General features: G+C 36.5%; 1 protein-coding gene across 10 annotated transcripts in view; it reads left to right on the forward strand.

Moving 5' to 3' along the window:
• KIAA0825 (KIAA0825 ortholog) overlaps positions 1–19,575 on the forward strand; it is a 388,584-nt gene that overhangs the window by 17,214 nt on the left and 351,795 nt on the right. For all 10 annotated transcript variants that reach the window (XM_072736775.1, XM_072736778.1, XM_025992891.2 and 7 more), the window contains one exon: positions 7,550–7,697. The gene's annotated coding sequence lies outside the window, so the exon portion shown is untranslated. The remainder of the gene's footprint in view (positions 1–7,549; positions 7,698–19,575) is intronic.

Raw genomic sequence — 19,575 nt, forward strand, 5'->3', positions numbered from 1 at the left:
GTATTTGTTTTTCTCTGACTTATTTCACTTAGTATAATAGGTCTATTGATGTCACAAAAAGCAAGGTCTCATCCTTTTTATGACTAAGTGATATTCCAGTATGTGTGTGTGTGCACATGTGTGTACGTGTGTGTGTATGTGTATTTATATATACACATTTATATATACACTCATACCACCTCTATCCATTCATCTATCAGTGGATACTTGGGCTGCTTCCATATCTTGGCTATTAGAAATAATGATGCAGTAAACAGGGGGCACATATCTTTTCAAATTAGTGTTTTCATTTTCTTTGGGTAAATATCCAGGAGTAGAACTATTGGATCAAATGGTATTTCTGTTTTAAGTTTTTTGTGGAACCTCCATACTGTTTTCCACAGTGGTTGTATTAATTCACATTCCTACTGACAATGTGCAAGATTCCTTTTTCTCCACATCTTTACCAATCTTTGTTATTTCTTGCCTTTTTGATTTTCACCATTCTGACAGGTGTACAGTGATATCTCATTGTGATTTTGTGGTTTTTGATTTGCATGTCCTTGATGATGAGTAACATTGAGTATCTTTGAATGTGTCTGTTGGCCATCTTCATGTCTTCTTTGGAAAAATATCTTTTCAGAACTTCTGCCTAGTTTTAATTGGATTATTTGGGTTTTTTTGGTGCTGAGTTGTATGAATTCTTTACATATTTTGGATATTAACCCTTCATCAGATATATCATTTGCAAATATCTTCTCTCATCCAGTAGGTTGCCTTTTTGTTTTCTTGATGTTTTCCTTCACTGTGTAAAGCTTCTTATTTTGATATAGTCCCAAGAGTTTAATTTTGCTTTTGTTTCTCTTGCTTTAGGAGATATATCCAGAAAAATGTTGCTATGGCCAGTGTCAAATTACTGCCTTTGTTTTCTTTAAGAAGCTTTATGGTTCATTTCAGATTTCACACTTAGATCTTTAATCCATTTGGAGTTTATTTTTGTCTATGGTGTCAGAGAGTGGTCCACTTTCATTCTTTTGCATGTAGCTGTCCAGTTTTCCAGCACCATTTGTTGAAGAGACTGTCTTTTCTCCATTGTATATTCTTGCTTCCTTTGCCATAGATTAATTGACCATATAATTGTGGATATATTTCTGGGCTCTCTATTCTGTTCTATTGATCTATGTGTCTGTTTCTGTGCTAGTACCGTACTGTTTTGATTATGCCTTTGTAGTATATCTTGAAATCTGAAATTGTGAGATAATTCAGTTTTGTTCTTCCAATCCATGAGCATGGTATATCTTTTTATTTGTTTTATTTATTTGTGTCATTCTTCAATTTCTTTTTTCATCAGTGTTTTACAATTTTTAGAGTACAGGTCTTTCACCTCCTTGGTTAAGTTTATTCCTAGATTTTGGTTTATTTGGATTTTTGTTTTGTTTTTGAATTTTTGGTGCAATTGTAAATGGAATTGTCATCTTAATTTTTCTTTCTGGCTACTTCATTGTTAGTGTATAGAAATGCAGCTGATTTCTGGGTATTAATTTTGTAACCTGCAACTTTACCAAATTCATTTATTACTTCTAGTAGGTTTTTGGTAGTGACTTCTTTCTTCCACCTTGACTGCCTTCTTTTGTATTAAATAAATATTTTTAATGTATGCACATTTTTATTTTTAGTGTCACTTTACATTTTAAACAGTTAATTTCTTCGTGTTTACTCTAGACAATATAATCTACATCTTAATTTACCAGAACCAACTTAATACCAGCCAGTTCATACAACTTAATTTTGGTAAAATATAAAAACTTTGTTCTGATATAATGTCTTACTCTTTTCTGCTGTTACTGTCCTATGTATTAACATATTACATGTTATAAACTAAACAATATGTTATAATTATTTCTTTATGCCATCAATGAAAACAAATATAATATTTTTAATTTAGGGTCTTTTTTTTTTTTTTTTGGAAGTACTATGCCCAGCATGGGGCTCAAATTATAACCCTGAGATCAAGAGTCACGTGCTCTACCAACTGAGCCTTCTAGGTAGTCTTTTATATTAACCATATATTTGCGGGGATCCCTGGGTGGCACAGCGGTTTGGCACCTGCCTTTGGCCCAGGGTGCGATCCTGGAGACCCGGGATCGAATCCCACGTTGGGCTCCCAGTGCATGGGGCCTACTTCTCCCTCTGCCTGTGTCTCTGCCTCTCTCTCTCTCTGTGACTATCATAAATAAATAAAAAAATTAAAAAAAAATTAACCATATATTTGCCATTTCTGGACCACTCTATTTCCAACTCTGGACTTAAATTAACACATGGTGTCATTTTCTTTCAGCTGAAAGATTTCCTTTAGTATTTCCTTTAAGACAGGTCTGCTAGCCACAAGGTCTCAGTTTCTATTTTATCTTCAGTTTTAAAAGTAATAGCTGTATTTTGCCTTTAATTGAAAAGATACTTATTCTTTCTTTCTTTTTCTTTTTAAAGATATTTATGCTTGATATAGAATCTATACTGGGCAAATTTTTTTGGCCCTTTGAATTTTTCAGTGACTGACTTCTGGCCTCCATTGTTTTCATCAATGCTTGTATGTGATGAGTTAGTTTTGTCTTGTTGCTTCTAAGATTTTCTGTTTGTCTTTGTAATTCAGTTTGTTTATGCTTTGTCTAGATATTGATTCTTTATATATGTCCTACTTTGGGTCTGTTGAAAATCTTTGATAAGTAGATTAATGTTTTTCATCAAATTGGTATGCTTTTGTCTGTTATTTTTTCATGTAGTTTTTCTATCCCTTCATCTGTCTTCACTCCTGGGATACTCATTACATGTTTCTTGATATAGTTTTGATTGTCCCAAATATCTCTGTTAAAAAAAATTTAAGTTTTTCTTTGTATCAGGTAATCTCTCTTCATCTATCTTAAATTCACTGATTCTTTCATCAGGTTATGTTGAATCTGCTGCGAATTCCCCCTAATAAATTTTCTTGTTTTAAAAGATTTATTTATTTGAGAGAGAGCAGGTGAGCTGGGGCAGGGACAGTGGGAGAAGGAAAGAATTTCAAGCAGACTCCCCACTGAGCTTGGAGCCTGATGAACATGGGGTTTAATCCCACCGCCCTGAGACCACGATCTGAGCTGAAATCAAGAGTTGGATGCTTAATTGTTGGAATCATTAAAGGTCCTCCATCTCTAGTGAATTTTCTTATTATACTTTCTATCTTAAAAAAATTCCATTTTTAAAAAATTTGTTTCATTGTTGAAAATCTCTATTTTTTATTCATTGTTGTCTTATTTTCCTTCATTCTTTAAATTAAGGTCTCCTTTGGTTCTTTGAACATATTGGTAATAGCTGCTTTGAAGTCTTTCTTTAGATCTAATATTTATGGACATTCAGATGGTTTCTCCTATTTCTTTGCATGTTTCATAATTTCCTGTTGAAAACTGGATATTTTAGATTAGCTATTGTAGCAACTCTAGATTATGATTTTCTTTCTGATAGTTGCTGTTGCTTTGTTCATTTGCTTGTTTCTTGGTTTAGTAATTTGCCTAAACTAAGTACAGTGACTCCCTTGTAATATGTGGCACTGATAAATCTGTTGGGTTTTTCTTTTGTTTTTGTTTCTTAATATTTTTGTTTTGGGTCTGCATTTGGCTTTCTAGGACTTGCTCCTGTGTCTTTGTGTCTTAAATTATAAGCTAATTGTTGGACACTGCTTGTGTTTAAACACATGAAGTCAGTAAGTCTTCTGTCATCTACTGATGGATTTCTGTAGTGATGGAGGAATTCATTTACAATTTACACTGTTTTCAGGTGTGTTATAGCTTTCACTTACTGTGGAGATCTTTCACATTTGCTCTATATATGTGATTGGCCTCAGGAATGTGTGACTCCCTATGTTCCTCTCTGGTCTCCATTGCACATTCTGCCAACCTTAGCCAAGAATATGTCTGCCCCAGTTATGACCATGACCTTGGACTAATGGAATTGTTTACTCTTCCTGCTTGCTTATTTCTAAGATCATCACTTCCACTGAAACACTGCTGGATGTGGGCATAACCTGCCACAAAGTTCAAGTTACCCCGGTTTGACTAAAATAGAGATATTTCTAGTCCTAATGATCTTCCCCACCCTGGAAGAACCCCTTTATTGACTGAGTTGTTATTGATCATGATAAGAGGCCAGACCAGAATGTCATAGGGTCCTAGTGTTTTTATTTAAAGATTAGCAGTCTTTCAAATAAACATGCTTCTTAAGTTGTTACATCCTTTTGGTGAATTTCTAGAGCACTGAAATTATCGTATTTGTCAATTTTGTATGGCTCTTTAGTTTCTTTTTTTTTAAATTTTTTTTAAATATATATTTTTTTAATTTTTATTTATTTATGATAGAGAGAGAGAGAGAGAGAGAGAGAGGCAGAGACACAGGCAGAGGGAGAAGCAGGCTCCATGCACCGGGAGCCCGATGTGGGATTCGATCCCGGGTCTCCAGAATCGCGCCCTGGGCCAAAGGCAGGCGCCAAACCGCTGCGCCACCCAGGGATCCCGGCTCTTTAGTTTCCTTTTGGAAGAATATTTGCTGATTGCGCTCAGCCATAGCTGAGAGTCTGACTTCTGGTTTTGTATTATGTATACATCTTTTTTTTCTTTACTCTCTTACAGTGATGGAAAATTTACATGTTCTATTAATTATTTTGTCTCTGTTTTTCTTGGAGTAAATTTATGTTTTATATTGGATCTCAAATATGAAATTTTTTTTTTCTTCAAATGCCCAGTGGTTCTTGGCTGTGCATTCATACTAGAAAACAGAAATTTAAGTATGCTTAAAGTCAGCTAAGGGCCTCAATGATGCTGACTTTTCTTTGGGGCCATCCATACCCATACTGTCTTTCCCAGATTCATTTCTTCAAACACAACACTTCTTCCATCTACTTGTTTTTTTATTACAGTCAGATATTTAATGAACAAGTAAAAGACAAAATACATAGTTGCTTGTACAAAAAGGTAGGGGAGGGAGATTTGGTATATTTTAGCTTCAATTCTTACTCTATACTTCTGTCAGGGATATCAGGTTGTTGTTTTAATTGCAGCACTCTCTGCACTGATTCTAGAGTTTGACTTCTTACTGTTTCTACCATGAATGCTCTTCCCTCTGTATAAATTTGTAGTGATAACTTTCTCATTCTCTTCATTGTTATGGTTTAAATTCTCTCCCCCAACCAGCTACACATACCTTTATTATCTTTTAAGGGGGCCTCTGAGGGAAGGGCAGGGGAAATGCATGTGGATTGATCTTCCTAACCAAAAATATTGTCCACATATTTTAAAAAAATTTTTAAGTTAACTCTACCCCAACATGGAGCTCAAACTCAGGACCCCAAGATCAAGAGTCACATGCTTCACCAGTGGAGCCAGCTGGGCACCCCTTGTCCACATATTTTTTTTTAAAGATTTATTTATTTATGATAGACACAGATAGAGAGGCAGAGACACAGGCAGAGGGAGAAACAGGCCCCATGCCGGGAGCCCGATGTGAGACTCGATCCGGGGACTACAGGATCGCGCCCCAGGCCAAAGGCAGGCGACGAACCACTGAGCCACCCAGGGATCCCCTTGTCCACATATTTTTAAACAGTTGCAATAGAATGTGTACATGCTCTCTTGGATACTGTTTTCACTTCACCATTTAAGCATTTTCTACATTGCTATAGGTCTTTTAAATTATTGTTTGTAGTGGTATATGAACATATTTTTATTTATCTGTTTTTATTTTTAAACACATTTTAAAAGAAGCAGTTTGTTGTATTTTAATTATTACAGTGGTTATTATATATTAGTTACTACCACCTCTTTCTTTGCCCTTTTCTCCCTCCCACCATCATGCACATTTACCTTTCCTCAAGTAACCAATGGTAACAACATTGACAGTTTGTAAAGCAGTAAATCTTAATTTTTTTTCCCTTTGGTCAAGCTGATTGGCTGAAAGCTATAAAGAAGGGCGATTTGCTCTGGAGCTGGGTGATATTGTCATCAAGAAGGCGATTTCAGTTACTTATGGGTTTTCTAAGAAGTCTTGTGATTTCAGCTATTGAGTGTAGATGATGTGTTGTTTCTCTGTAATGGTATTCTAGCTTTGGCATCTTCATCTTAGTTCTTAGATGGAACTGAACCATTTCTCTTTATAATTCTTTTTTTCCCTTTTGTTCAAATTCAGTTACCAGAGTGGCCAAGTTGACTATTGGGATGTTTGTTTCTGATGAAATAACAACCAGAAGTCAGTTTGGTATAGTGGATGTTAGTATTAGCCGCTTGCATATAGCCACCAGAGAAAGGAAAGAAGTATGAGGACAATCAATAAATGTCAAAGGAAGCATTTGGAAGCTCCTTCATAGCAGTTTTCTAGTCGACGAAGGCGTAACCAAGAAGTTGGTTTTGCTGATTAACAATAATGAAATAGTCTTTTCTATTAAATAATACATTTATTGTTCAACTTTTTTCTTTTACTTAAGCAACATAAAGAGTAAAAAGCATAGGTTTTGGAACAAAGGTAAAACCCTATTTGTGCATGATGAAAAACTGAAGAAAGAATATAAGAGTTTGGCAAATATACTGGATAAGAACATCAGTATACAAAAATTATACATATACATACTTAAACAGAAGATGAAGTTTTCGCAAAGAGATAGTATTTACACTGATATTGAAAATACGAAGTCCCTAGGAATACATACAACCATAGCTATACAAAATTCCCAAGGGGAACATAGTAAAGCATTACTGTTTAACAATAAAAGCTTAGTAAGTAAAATGGTATACTATACATATAGCTTGGGAAACTCAATGTTTTACAGGTGCTCAGCTTCGTCAAAACAGTCTCCAATTCTTGTCTTGTTTTGGTGGGGAAGGAGGAGTATGTGGCAATAGATTCTAAAATTATATGGCAAGACAAAGAGCCATTCAAAAATAGCAACAATGTACTTTGATGGAGGGAAAGACAAATGAACTGGTGAAGTGTGGTCCATGGCTCCACAGCATTGGTGGCATTACCTAAAAGCTTCTTAGAAATACAGAATGCCAGGCTCCAAACACTGATCAACTGAATCAGAATCTATTTTAAGAAGATAATCCACAAGAGTGAGAAAAAAAATGGTTTTAAAACTGTTCTGGAAACTAAACTGGTAACTAAACAGGAAAAAAGGAATTTATTGAAAGACTGCTTGTTTTATGTGGTGCATCCATCCTTTACTCTGTATAATCTACATTTATTTAGGAACATTTGAAAAAGGAATGAAAATGAAAAGAATGTTCTAAATGTACATTTTCCTACCTCTAATCTATGGCACCCAGAATCTAGTCTATGGTTATTCATGTGCCTATAATCTATGGATCATCTTACTAATAAGCTTTTCTTAGGTACCCCAACTTTAGTGTGTCTTTATATATTTCCAGCAACTCCTAGCTCATGCCTGTATGTCAGAACTTAATGACAGTACTGTCACTACCAATGTAGAACAGACATTGTGACTATACCCCCTCCTCTGTGAGTGGTAAAGTTTTATCTAATTATTTTATAGGTATATTTTGTATACATTGGGAAAAATCTCCGCCGAAAGTAATAAAGGAACGGCAGCTCTTCTACTGACGACTTGGAAGGAAATAATTTCCCCCTTCCTTGGGATTGGAAGACCAGCTCATTCTTAGAATCTTCTGAAATAAAATTAGGTAAGAAGTGTTTTTCTTCATATTTTGAATAATTTGTTCTCTCCCTGCTGCGCCTCCTTGGAGGCTTCTATAATTCTCTTCCTTTGGCCTCTAAGAGAAATACAGTTAGCATTTTCCTTGAGGAGGTTAGTGTGCCCGCCAGCTGTCAGCCGAATGATGGACCTGATCCTGTGTGTCAGGGGAAGCACAATTCAATTTTAAACTAAGTCTTCTGCACAACAGTGCAGCAGGGCTGCCAGCATCTCTTTTTTATGCACCTTGCTTTGAAATTCAGCTTTCTCCCCAAACAGCATAGTTTCATTGTTAAATCCTTTGTGTGAGATAAAACCACCACTAACTGACTTTATCTTGTCTTTAGTTAAAAATCAATGAATCGAACGAAATCATCTGTAAGTATTTCTGCTACTCTTTCTCATTTCTGGAAAATAAAGTACCACTGCTTGTTTAACTTATGACTTGTCTAAACATGTTGAAAGCATTGACTATAAGGCATAATGTTCAGACTCTGAAAGGGAACTGTGACAAGTTCAGTCAAAAGGGAGAAGAGGAATAATTTATAAAAGGTGCTGCGGATAATGATGCCAGCCAGTTATTTTAAAATGCATCCATCTCACCTTTTAATGAATTAGATTTGTCAACAGCAAATGTTTTATGCACCACTTCTAATAAAAGTGGCATGCTAGGAATGCAGTGCTTTGAGGTTGGCTTCTTCAAAGCTTTAGGAGTATCTTCAATTCAAAGATATTTTTTAAATAATAGATATTAAAAAGTATATTTAAATAATATTAAGGTTGTGACACAAACACCATATGACAAAATTCAGGAGTTTCAAAGCAGACACTGACATGCCGTCACTATATTCATATAGAAACTGTTTTTTAAATTAGGAGTGCAAACAGACTCATTTGGGGATTGTGTGTCAATTTAACTTTAAATTCTCTTGTTGTTTTGGTTGGTGTCACAACCTTAATGTCAGCTTTTCAAATAGGTTTCTACATTTCCTTTGGTTTGGGGTCATTAAAAAATGCATATGATAAATCTAAGAGGCAGAAATAGGTCACACTGTTGTGAAATTCCTTGCTTCTCTGCTGTCGAAAGACAGGTGGAAAAGTTAGCTCAGGCATTTTAGTAAATTTCTGTTTTTCCAGGAATTTGATTCAGACCAGTAGAGACCTAAGTAACAAGACATGAGATGTTGATATAATTCTGTTCATAATCTAGTCTTCTTGTACCTCTCATCCTAACCATTGGATCTTGTTATTTATCACCTCTCTAGATGTTGAAAATCACAATTCCCATGCTTGGTATCTTTTTCACTACAAGTGCAAGATAAGCCTGATGGTTATTTCATTTGAACAATACTTATTCAGTATACTTGAGTGTATGTAAAATCTGCCTTAAACCTTCATGTGGCAGGTTTTATATAAAACACTTCTGTGCAGATTTTCAGGGAGGGAAAAATCTTGTTTTTTTAAAGTAAACTTGTTACAGAAAGTAAAATATAAAGTAAAATCTGATGTATTGTGCATTAAAAAATTTTCTAGTACCCCACTGGACATTAAAGTAGCAACCAGGAGCATTCTGCAGTGAAGGAGCAAAAGGAGAAAGAGGAGGGAAAGAGTAATCTATTCAACCACATTCCTCTTTTTTCCTGGATTCTTTTTTTTTTAAGTTTTATTTATTTTTCAGAGAGCAAGCACTAGCACGGGGAGAGGCAGAGGGAGAAAGAAAGGGAGAAGCAGACTCCCCCCACTAAGCAGGGAGCCTGATGTGGGGCTTCATCCCAGGCCCCTGGGATCATGACCTGAGCTGAGGGCAGATGCTTATCTGACTGAGCCACCCAGGACACTCCTCTTTTCTTGGATTCTTAACTGTCATGATTTCAGAGCTCAGGTCTGCAATGTCTATGCTGAATCTAGTTTTAACTTAGGAAAATAAACATATTAGAATCTGTCCCATAGTTGTCTTTTTCATCACCTATGTTAGAGATACAAAAGATTGAAAGAGAAACAAGTCACCTATTGATCTTTTCTTGCTGACGGAAAGATACTGACCAACCTAAAATACCATGTAATTCTCATCTTCTCCTTGATTAAACCACCAGGTTTTACCCTTCCTGGTTTTTATTAATGACTAAGCAAACATTAATGTTTCTTTTCTGGTGTATTCTACTTCATTCCCTCTATCGGTTGTTTTTCATGCAGTGTTGAATTTTAGAAATTTTTAATAGTTTTCATTTGGGATGATGCTATGAAATTTTATCTTCACTTCTAGTCCTAACTTTACTTTTTCTACCCATTGGACCCTCCCATATCACATCATATTAAATCATCATAATTTTGACAAGTAATATTCTTTTTAAGCCCATCTTCAACAGTAAGTGGGAATTAAGCAGCATTGTGTAGTGGTTTGAAAATGTGTACATTTGTCAGTGAAGTTTTGGGCTAAATCCTTTTAAACTAATTTAAACTATACCAGTGCCTTAGGACACCCTTTTTTTTTTTTTCTCCAGAATAACAAATGGCCTTTTTAAAAATTTTAAAGATTATATATAAATATTTTTTATTGGAGTTCAATTTGCCAACATATAGCATAACACCCTGTGCTCATCCCGTCAAGTGCCCCCCTTAGTGCCCGTCACCCAGTCACCCCGTCACCCCGCCCACCTGCCCACCTCCCCTTCCACTACCCCTTATTCATTTCCTACAGTTAGGAGACTCTCATGTTCTGTCTCCCTCTCTGATAATTCCCACTCATTTTCTCTCCTTTCCCCTTTAATCCCTTTCACTGTTTTTTATATTCCCCATGAGTGAAACCATATAACGTTTGTCTTTCTCCGATTGACTTACTTCACTCAGCATAATACCCTCCAGTTCCATCCACGTCGAAGCAAATGGTGGATATTCGTCATTTCTAATGGCTGAGGAATATTCCTTTGTATACATAGACCACATCTTCTTTATCCATTCATCTTTCGATGGACACCGAGGCTCCTTCCACAGTTTGGCTATTGTGGACATTGCTGCTATAAACATCGGGGTGCAGGTGTCCCGGCATTTCACTGCATCTGTATCTTTGGGGTAAATCCCCAGCAGGGCAATTGCAGAGTCATAGGGCAGGTCTATTTTTAACTCTTTGAGGAACCTCCACACAGTTTTCCAGAGTGGCTGCACCAGTTCACATTCCCACCAACAGTGTAAGAGGGTTCCCCTTTATCCACATCCTCTCCAACATTTGTTGTTTCCTGTCTTGTTAATTTTCCCCATTCTCACTGGTGTGAGGTGGTATCTCATTGTGGTTTGGATTTGTATTTCCCTGATGGCACATGATGCGGAGCATTTTCTCATGTGCTTGTTGGCCATGTCTATGTCTTCTTTGGTGAAATTTCTGTTCATGTCTTTTGCCCATTTCATGATTGGATTGTTTGTTTCTTGGGTGTTGAGTTTAATAAGTTCTTTATAGATCTTGGATACTAGCCCTTTATCTGATAGGTCATTTGCAAATATCTTCTCCCATTCTGTAGGTTGTCTTTTAGTTTTGATTGTTTCTTTTGCTGTGCAGAAGCTTTTTATCTTGATGAACTCCCAATAGTTTATTTTTGCTTTTGTTTCCCTTGCCTTCATAAATGTATTAAGATTATATTTTTAAATAATCTCTACACCCAGTCTAGATCTCAGTCTCACAACCCCAAGATCAAGAGTTGTGTGTTCCACCAACTGAGCCAGCCATCCGTCCCTGAACAAAATTTTAAAATGATTATTATTCATATGAATATTAGTTCTGATTTCTATTTGATAAAAATGAAAAGTTCTAAACAAAAATGGCTGTTTCTAACTACAGAGGAAGCTATTCAAATAAATGAGTCGGAACTCACTGTATACCTGCAACATAAAGTTTTCTGGCAGAGAAACAAGCTATTTAAATATTATGGGCCAGGCCAGCTTCATGCAAATTCATTTAGAGCAATTTCAGATTTATGTATTTAATAAACCTGGGTAGTGGATCTAACTTATGTATTTAATGTCCTTCAATGTACAGTGATGTTCTAGTGACTGCCAGGGAAAGAATGATGAAATTTTATTTAGTGTTTCTGCTGTATCAGTCAATCCTATAAATGACTTTCTAATGGGTTACAATATATGCTTTTAATAGTTTTCTGTAATATTAAGTGTTAATATTTATTGGGTGGTTTCTACGTGCCAGCAACTATTCTACATAGTATCTGTAGATTATTTCATGTAATCCTCATAACAACACTTTCATGATCTCACTATTTTACAGCTGTGGTAGAGGCTCACAAGAAGGTTGCAAAACCAGTAAGCAATGGAGCTGGAGATTACATACCAGGAGATCACACACCAGCAGTGGAACTCCAAAGACTGCATTCCAAACCCTCACTACTCAGAATGTGGTCCCTGAGCCAGCAGTAGTTAGCACAGTTCTAAACCACTAGGACCTCCTGCCTTTATATACAGAATAACTTTTTTTAAACTGATTTTTTTTTTAAATTTGCAGTATAATACCGAATTCTCATCTTTATTCTATTTTGGGTATTCTTATCATATATAAAGTGTATTACAATGAAATCCAAAAAGCAAACATGAGCAGGGATCCAATGTAGACCCAGGTTATCTTGGAATCAATTGTGTAAAGAACAGGGGGAGGAGTGCCTAGGTGGCTCAGTCGGTTAAGCATCTGACTTGATTTTGATTCATGTCATGAACTCATGGTTATGACATCTAGACCCACGTCGGGGCTCTGTTGGATGTGGAACCTGCTTAAGAGTCCCTCTCTCTGTGCCCCTCCCTCACCTTCTTCTCTACAGCCCCTCCCCCACATTTCCCTCTCTCTCTCTCTCTGAAAAAAAAAAAAAAAAAAGGAAGAAAGAAAGAACAAAGAACAGGGTAGGCAACATCCCAGAGTGTAACCAGAAAGAAGTCTTTCTCTCTACAAAGTAGCTAACTTCTTCAAGGCTTTTCAAGACTTTCTTGTAATCACAGTGTAGCACACTGAGGACAAACTCTAGAGACTGGCTGCCAATTTCAGCTTCTGTTTCTAGTTTTGTGGAATCTCAGGAAAGTTAAACAGCTCTCTGTACCTCAGCTTTGTCATTGGTGAAATGAGGTCTACTATGGTACTTGCTTTACAGGATTATGTAAAGATGAAATGAGTAAGCCCTGCAAAAGATTAGAACAGAGCCTGATATGAGGCAAGGGAATAAATGTTAGCTTCTATAGTTTATTAGTTTATTATAGTTGTTAACTATGATTTCCATCTTAGAATAGAGTAGATTCATATCTCATACTTGTTGTTTATCAATTGGTAGTAAATTGACAAATATTTTTGTTAACAGAGCTCACCACCTAAAGGGATATCTTTGCTATTAGAGTCCAAGCCATAAACTTCAGTATTTGTATTTTTCTGAAAAATGTCTCACTGAGGCATTTCCTACCTGTGAGTTCTGCTAAATGCACTTGATTGTGGTACTTAACCAGTTAAAAATCAAATCAGTTCAAAATCAAAATGAGGGACACCTGGGTGGCTCTGCCTTCTGCCCAGGGTGTGATCCTGGAGTCACAGGATCGAGTCCCACTTTGGGCTCCCTGCATGGAGCCTGCTTCTCTCTCTGCCTATGTCTCTGCCTTTTTCTGTGTCTCTCATGAATAAATAAATAAAATCTTTTAAAAAAAATCAAAATGAAATGTGTTAATATATTGAATTTTTAAATATATGTGCTTTTATTTATTTTTTTAATATATGTGCTTTTAAATTGAAAAAAGATAAAGAGGATTATAAGCCCATTTGGCTATAAGTAATACAGAAAAAGTAATACAGAAAAATACATAAGTAATACAGAAAAATCAAGTGGATAAAGAACGTTTGTTAAAAGACTAAATGCTCCAGAAGCTTCTTTTGTTTCCTTCTGGGTGAACATAACTCTTTGAGTTCATCATTACAATCTTTAGGGGAATAATGCTATGGTGTACAAGTATTCACTTAACAACTTTTCAAGAATATATCTAATATGTGAAGTGAGATTGCATGTTCCTGGAAAGTACCATTTTGAAAGCTGATTTGTGAAAGACACTGCGATAAAATTAGTTGGTGAAAAGAATGCCCTGGGAAACTTTTTAAATTGCCAATTCCAAGACCCACACATAGAGAGTTCACTTCAGTAGGTCTGGGATGAGGCCCAGGTATTTGAATTTTAACAGTGGGTGGGGTAATTCTGTTCCAATGAGTCTTGGACTAGACTTTGAGAAACACTGCAGTAGAGGCAAAGATGAATTTGATGCTATTTTTTTTTCCTTTTTCTTTATCTTTGGTCTTTTTCCCTACCCCCTATTAGTGGTCTCATGCTGGTTCTTAATTTTCTTTTTTTACACTTTTGCAAACACCGTCTCTTCCAGATTAATTAGTCATGTCTTTACAGATAGTTCTACGTAATGATCACAGGGATCTCTTTTTAATCTAAAAATCTTTAAGCCAAAATGCAGATGCTTATATCAATTTAGAGGCTGTGAGTACATTAAAGTTAAAAAAAAAAAGGAATAGAGTAGAATAGGAAATATCAAAGAAAGTATTAAGGGTAAATAATATTTCATGAAACTTTTGTTTAGGATAAATGTGCGCACACATACACATGAGATTACAAGGCAGTTTTTAACCTGTGGATCATAATCCAAAAATTTTGAAAGACACTCTCTGAGTCTTGGTCTTTCAAACTTCAGTCTAACATTATGAGCAATATATTTTTTCATGCATTTCCCTTATATATTGCCTCCATCTCTATTCTGACATTTCCATTTGTTTAATACACTCAAAATCATCCGTGTAAAACTGCATTTGCTGTGCCTTTTTATCACCATTTACTTCCTATATCTTAAAAAAATCTATTCATAACCATCATCCGAATTAAAGTTCAGAATTTCCTTTCTAATAATTTAGCTCTTTCTACATAAACTGGTTAAGCTTCATCTCACTACCCTGATCTGTCCTTAGGCCTTAACCAGCAAAAAACTTTATGGGTGACCATACTAGTGACCCACTCCTCAACTAGCCTCTCTCTCTCTCTCTCTCTCTCTCTTTTAAGATTTTATTTATTTATTCATGAGAGTCACAGAGAGAGGCAGTGACACAGGCAGAGAGAGAGGCAGGCTCCATGTAGGAAGCCCGATGTAGGACTCGATCCCGGGACTCCAGGATTGCTCCCTGGGCCGAAGGGAAGCACTCAACCACTGAGGCACCCAGGTATTCCACTCAGCTAGCTTCTCAAAGGCTACCATGGACATGCACTAGATGATGTCTATAACAGCCTTCATTCAGCAAGACTCTTGGAGCCTCTGACAGCAAGCATACATAGCTTTATATGATGCCCATCTCTTTTCTTACCCACTGTGATAATTGGTCTTTTCCTATACTGAGTTATATTGCCCAGGAAGGCCTACATTTTGGCTTTTATTCTTTGTACCTTCTTTTTTTTTTTTTTAAATTTAATTTAATTTTATTTATTTATGATAGGCACACAGTGAGAGAGAGAGAGAGAGGCAGAGACACAGGCAGAGGGAGAAGCAGGCTCCATGCACCGGGAGCCTGACGTGGGATTCGATCCCGAGTCTCCAGGATCGCGCCCTGGGCCAAAGGCAGGCGCTAAACCGCTGCGCCACCCAGGGATCCCTATTCTTTGTACCTTCTAATGACACATCCACAAGTTGCCTATCTCTTATGGTGACTATAATTTTCCTGTTGTCTTGTTTGCTTTCTCTGATGACTTGAGTCTAAAATCTAAGCTTGTTTATGCCTGGTGTGTGACACCTGCCTGGTTTTCTCAGCTATAATTGCTTGCTTCATTCAGTAATCCCAAGCTGTGCATACTCTGGAAAAGTCATCTTTCCTTTTCTTGTGGCTCATCGTCTTCCCAGTCTTCATTACCTTCATGTGGATTAATTCACTGTCCTGATTGATCTTCCTACCTCTGTTATCTCATCCCACACCAAACCTTCTTAACACTCTGTTTGAAAAACAATTATACAACATTAGTTAGATATTGCCTTAGTAAAACAAAAACAGAAAGCCCTGACTCACTGTTTTGTAGAAGATAAAATCCAAATATTTTGTTTCTAGGGGAAGAGAGGCCTTAGTATACCTATCTGGCCATAACATACCTCTTCAGTTTGTTTGAAGTAAGCCCCAGGCCCAACATTGCGCTTAAACTCACAACCTTGAGATCAAGAGTTGCATGCTCTACTGACTGAGCTAGCCAATTGCCTCATACCTCATCAGTTTTATCTTTCACTATTTTATCAATGAGTTTTCTGTTCTGGCTCCCTTAGCAGGCCCATTTATGTTCTCCGGATGTTCTCATCATTTTAATTACCATGGTGGTTCATGAACCTGAAGCATGTAGCTGTGGCTGGGATTTAGGAGTGGGATCCCAGGATGTACAAAGAAATCTCAAGATGGGGACCTAATTATTATACTCTGGTGATAAGCAAGTTAGTAAGAACCCGGGTAGGTTGTGGAAGAAGATCGAAATAAGCAGGAGTTGAACTCATTATTTCTTCTCAAGTTACTGTCTGGCTGAGGCTTCTCATGTCTTTTCTTCACAAATTTTTGGATTATTCCCAGAATAGGAGAGGGCTTGAACCTACATATAGTGAGAGATGAAGTGTCTTCACTTCATGTGGGGCCTGTGAGGCTATGGATTTTGGAAGATCACTGGGCTCCTACCTTTAGGAATGCCTTTATCTTCCTTTTTCTGGGTGACTTGACTTCTGTGTCTCCATCTGCCTTGAAGGAACCTCCCACTGCAGGATTCCAGTTCATTTGTTACTTGTACCACTCAGCTGACACTAAATTACCTAATGTCTTGTAACATTTTTTGTATTTTTTAAATTTGTTTTTGCTTTTTGTGTAAAAATTAAGACATGCTTATAATAGTAAGTTCAAATAAATATAGGAGCTTATTAAGAGTAAAAATTTCCTTTTTTCCTGTCCCATTTTAGTTCCACTGCCCATAAATTAGCACTAATAATTTGTTGAGTTTCCTTCCTGATATTTTGGGATGGTTTGTTTTGAAAGTATTTTACTGTATCATGATGTATATATAGTTCTAAAACTTATTTTTTTTTAATGAAATAATACAGCTTTCTGGAAATCTTTTCATGTCATGCCATACAGAGCTAAATTATCATTTTTGTTTATACCTAACTTCCATTTTATTGATATTACATTTTTCATTTAAAATATCACATATATTGGGCAGCCCCCGTGGCGCAGCGGTTTAGCGCCGCCTGCAGCCCAGGGCGTGATCCTGGAGACCCTGGATCGAATCCCCTGTCGGGTTCTCTGCATGGAGCCTGCTTCTCCCTCTGCCTGTGTCTCTGCCTCTCTCTCTCTCTCTCTCTCTCTCTCTGCATTTCTATGAATAAATAAATAAAATCTTTTAAAAAAATAAAATATCACATATATTGATATTATGTCATATATCCAGTTTGCCCAAGATCATCATCTCCTTTTGTGTCTTTTGTCCCAGTATTTCATCTGACTTAGCATTTGTCTCAGGTTTTTCATTTTGGAATGAACATACTACTTAATAGTTGCATGTCATTAAACCAGCTTAGGTTTAGGAAGACCTACATTTTGTACTTCTACATTCTGACATAATGTCATATGTGAGATGCCAGTGTAGTAAACAGAATTCTCACTGTAGCATATGGTTAAGTTGGCAGTAGCCCATTTCCCTTTTCCAGATCCTTTCCGGAAGTAATAATAGCTAACATCTTTTTCAAGGGCAATGTGCGGGTACTTGCTGATAAAGTAAAGGCGCTCTGGCATGAGCAGTTAGGTACAGCTAACTTTTTCAGATCTTGGGTGATTGTGGTTGCAGAAGTATTTGATGCTGCTACCTCTGCTCACCACTTGATGTGTCAGCCACTTGTGCTGTGCCCATTTCCCGGATGCCCCTGCCTGTGGACTGCATATTTCCTAGCCTTTTGTTCAGTCTTGCCACAGAGTGAATGCAGTCTGAACTCTATTACTACAAGATTTTCATCATGTATAGTAAATCCACAGCTATTTGCTTATTGTTGGGAAACACACACATACACACACACACACACAGAGCACTGACTCTCCTTAGACTTGCTGAAGTGAATCAATGTGTAACTCACACGATGGGGACTATAATGACCTCACTGATCACATGAAAATAAGAAGACATCTACCTGCTGAAGAATCATCAGCATCTCTTGCACAGTCATTTTAAAATTGTACCTGAAAATGCTACATTTATTTATTTATTTATTTATTTATTTATTTATTTATTTATTTATTTATTTATTTATAGATTTTATTTATTTATTCATGAGAGACACATAGAAGCAGAGACACAGGCAGAGGTAGAAGCAGGCTCCCTGCAAGGAGCCCAACGCGGGACTCGGTCTCCGGACTCCGGGTTCACGCCCTAAGCTGAAGGCAGACGCTAAACTGCTGAGCCACCCAGGTGTCCCAAAATGCTACACTTAATACTTAAGTGCAGAAGGTACATTTGTGTACCTGTGAAACTTTCCTTTTCACTTAGATCAGGCAGCTGTTGTAAATTAATTTCTCTCATTGCAGTTACGAGTTTTCATATATGAAGGTGAATCAATAGCTGTTAATGTATTGGCTCCTTAATAGAACTTTATCAACAGCTACATAATGCTAGTTTTACATGAGTATCATTGTATACTTCTAATAAAAAAATGAATTAAGTTCAATAATGGTTCAAGTTTCATGTTTAATTCATGGAACCAAAGTAAAGCATTTGGAAGTTCATTCTGTAAAAGGTGAAATACTTGCCATTATTGTGAGTACTATTATAAATTGAATTTCAAACTGCAACATGATAGAAGTTTTTTTTGTCTTGGTGATAGTAAAAATATGTTGTGATGGAATATAATAACATCATAAAATTTTTAAATAGAACCTATGAAGAGAATTATACTTGAAATATATTGTGATGACTTGATAATTCTGTTATACACAAAAATTGACAAAATCTACCAATCTAAAAGGAGATATACTTATCAGAAAGTATAAATATGAATATATATATGTATATATATATATTTGAAAACTGTTCTTGAATATAATTACTATGTAGGTCCACAGATAAAACCATTTAATTGATTAATAAAATTTGAAAATGATATAATTTTAGTTACTTTCACTATCTTTTTAATTTTAATTGTTTAAAAAAGATTTTATTTAATCATGAGAGCCACAGAAAGGGAGAGAGAGAGAGGCAGAGACATAGGAAGAGGGAGAAGCAGGCTCCAGGAAGCCCGACGTGGGACTCGATCCTGGGTTTTCAGGATCACACTCTGGGCTGAAGGCGGCCCTAAACCACTGAGCCACCCAGGCTGCCCTCTCTACCTTTTTTATTCTAAAAAATGCCCTGGTTTGGGTGATCCCCTCCCTGCCAAATTTCCATCTACAAATCATCTGATTTTTCTTTCTCTTAAGAGTATGACTTTTCTCCCAGTCATGTAGATGTAATATCTTGCTATAAACACTGATTCCTGTCTCCATTTTAACAAAGATCATTCTGGTGTTAGGATAGGGAATGAATTAGTAGATGATGGAATTTTAACCTTCCACAAGAGCAATAGGAAATGGATGGATATGAGAGATACCAGAAAAGGACTGATCATTTGGCTATGAGATTAGTAAAGAGTGTTAAAATGTGGAAGGTGATTCCCATTGAGTGACATGAGTACCTGAGGTGGTAGCCGTGCTATTATTAACTATAATAGAGACCTCAAGAGAAGAATGAAGTTATGGAGAGAAGCTGATAAGATTACCTGGGGACATGTTGAGTTTGAGGTGCCTATGG

This window comes from Vulpes vulpes, chromosome 14, assembly GCF_048418805.1.
Source record: "Vulpes vulpes isolate BD-2025 chromosome 14, VulVul3, whole genome shotgun sequence".
NCBI classification, from domain to species: Eukaryota; Metazoa; Chordata; class Mammalia; order Carnivora; family Canidae; genus Vulpes; species Vulpes vulpes.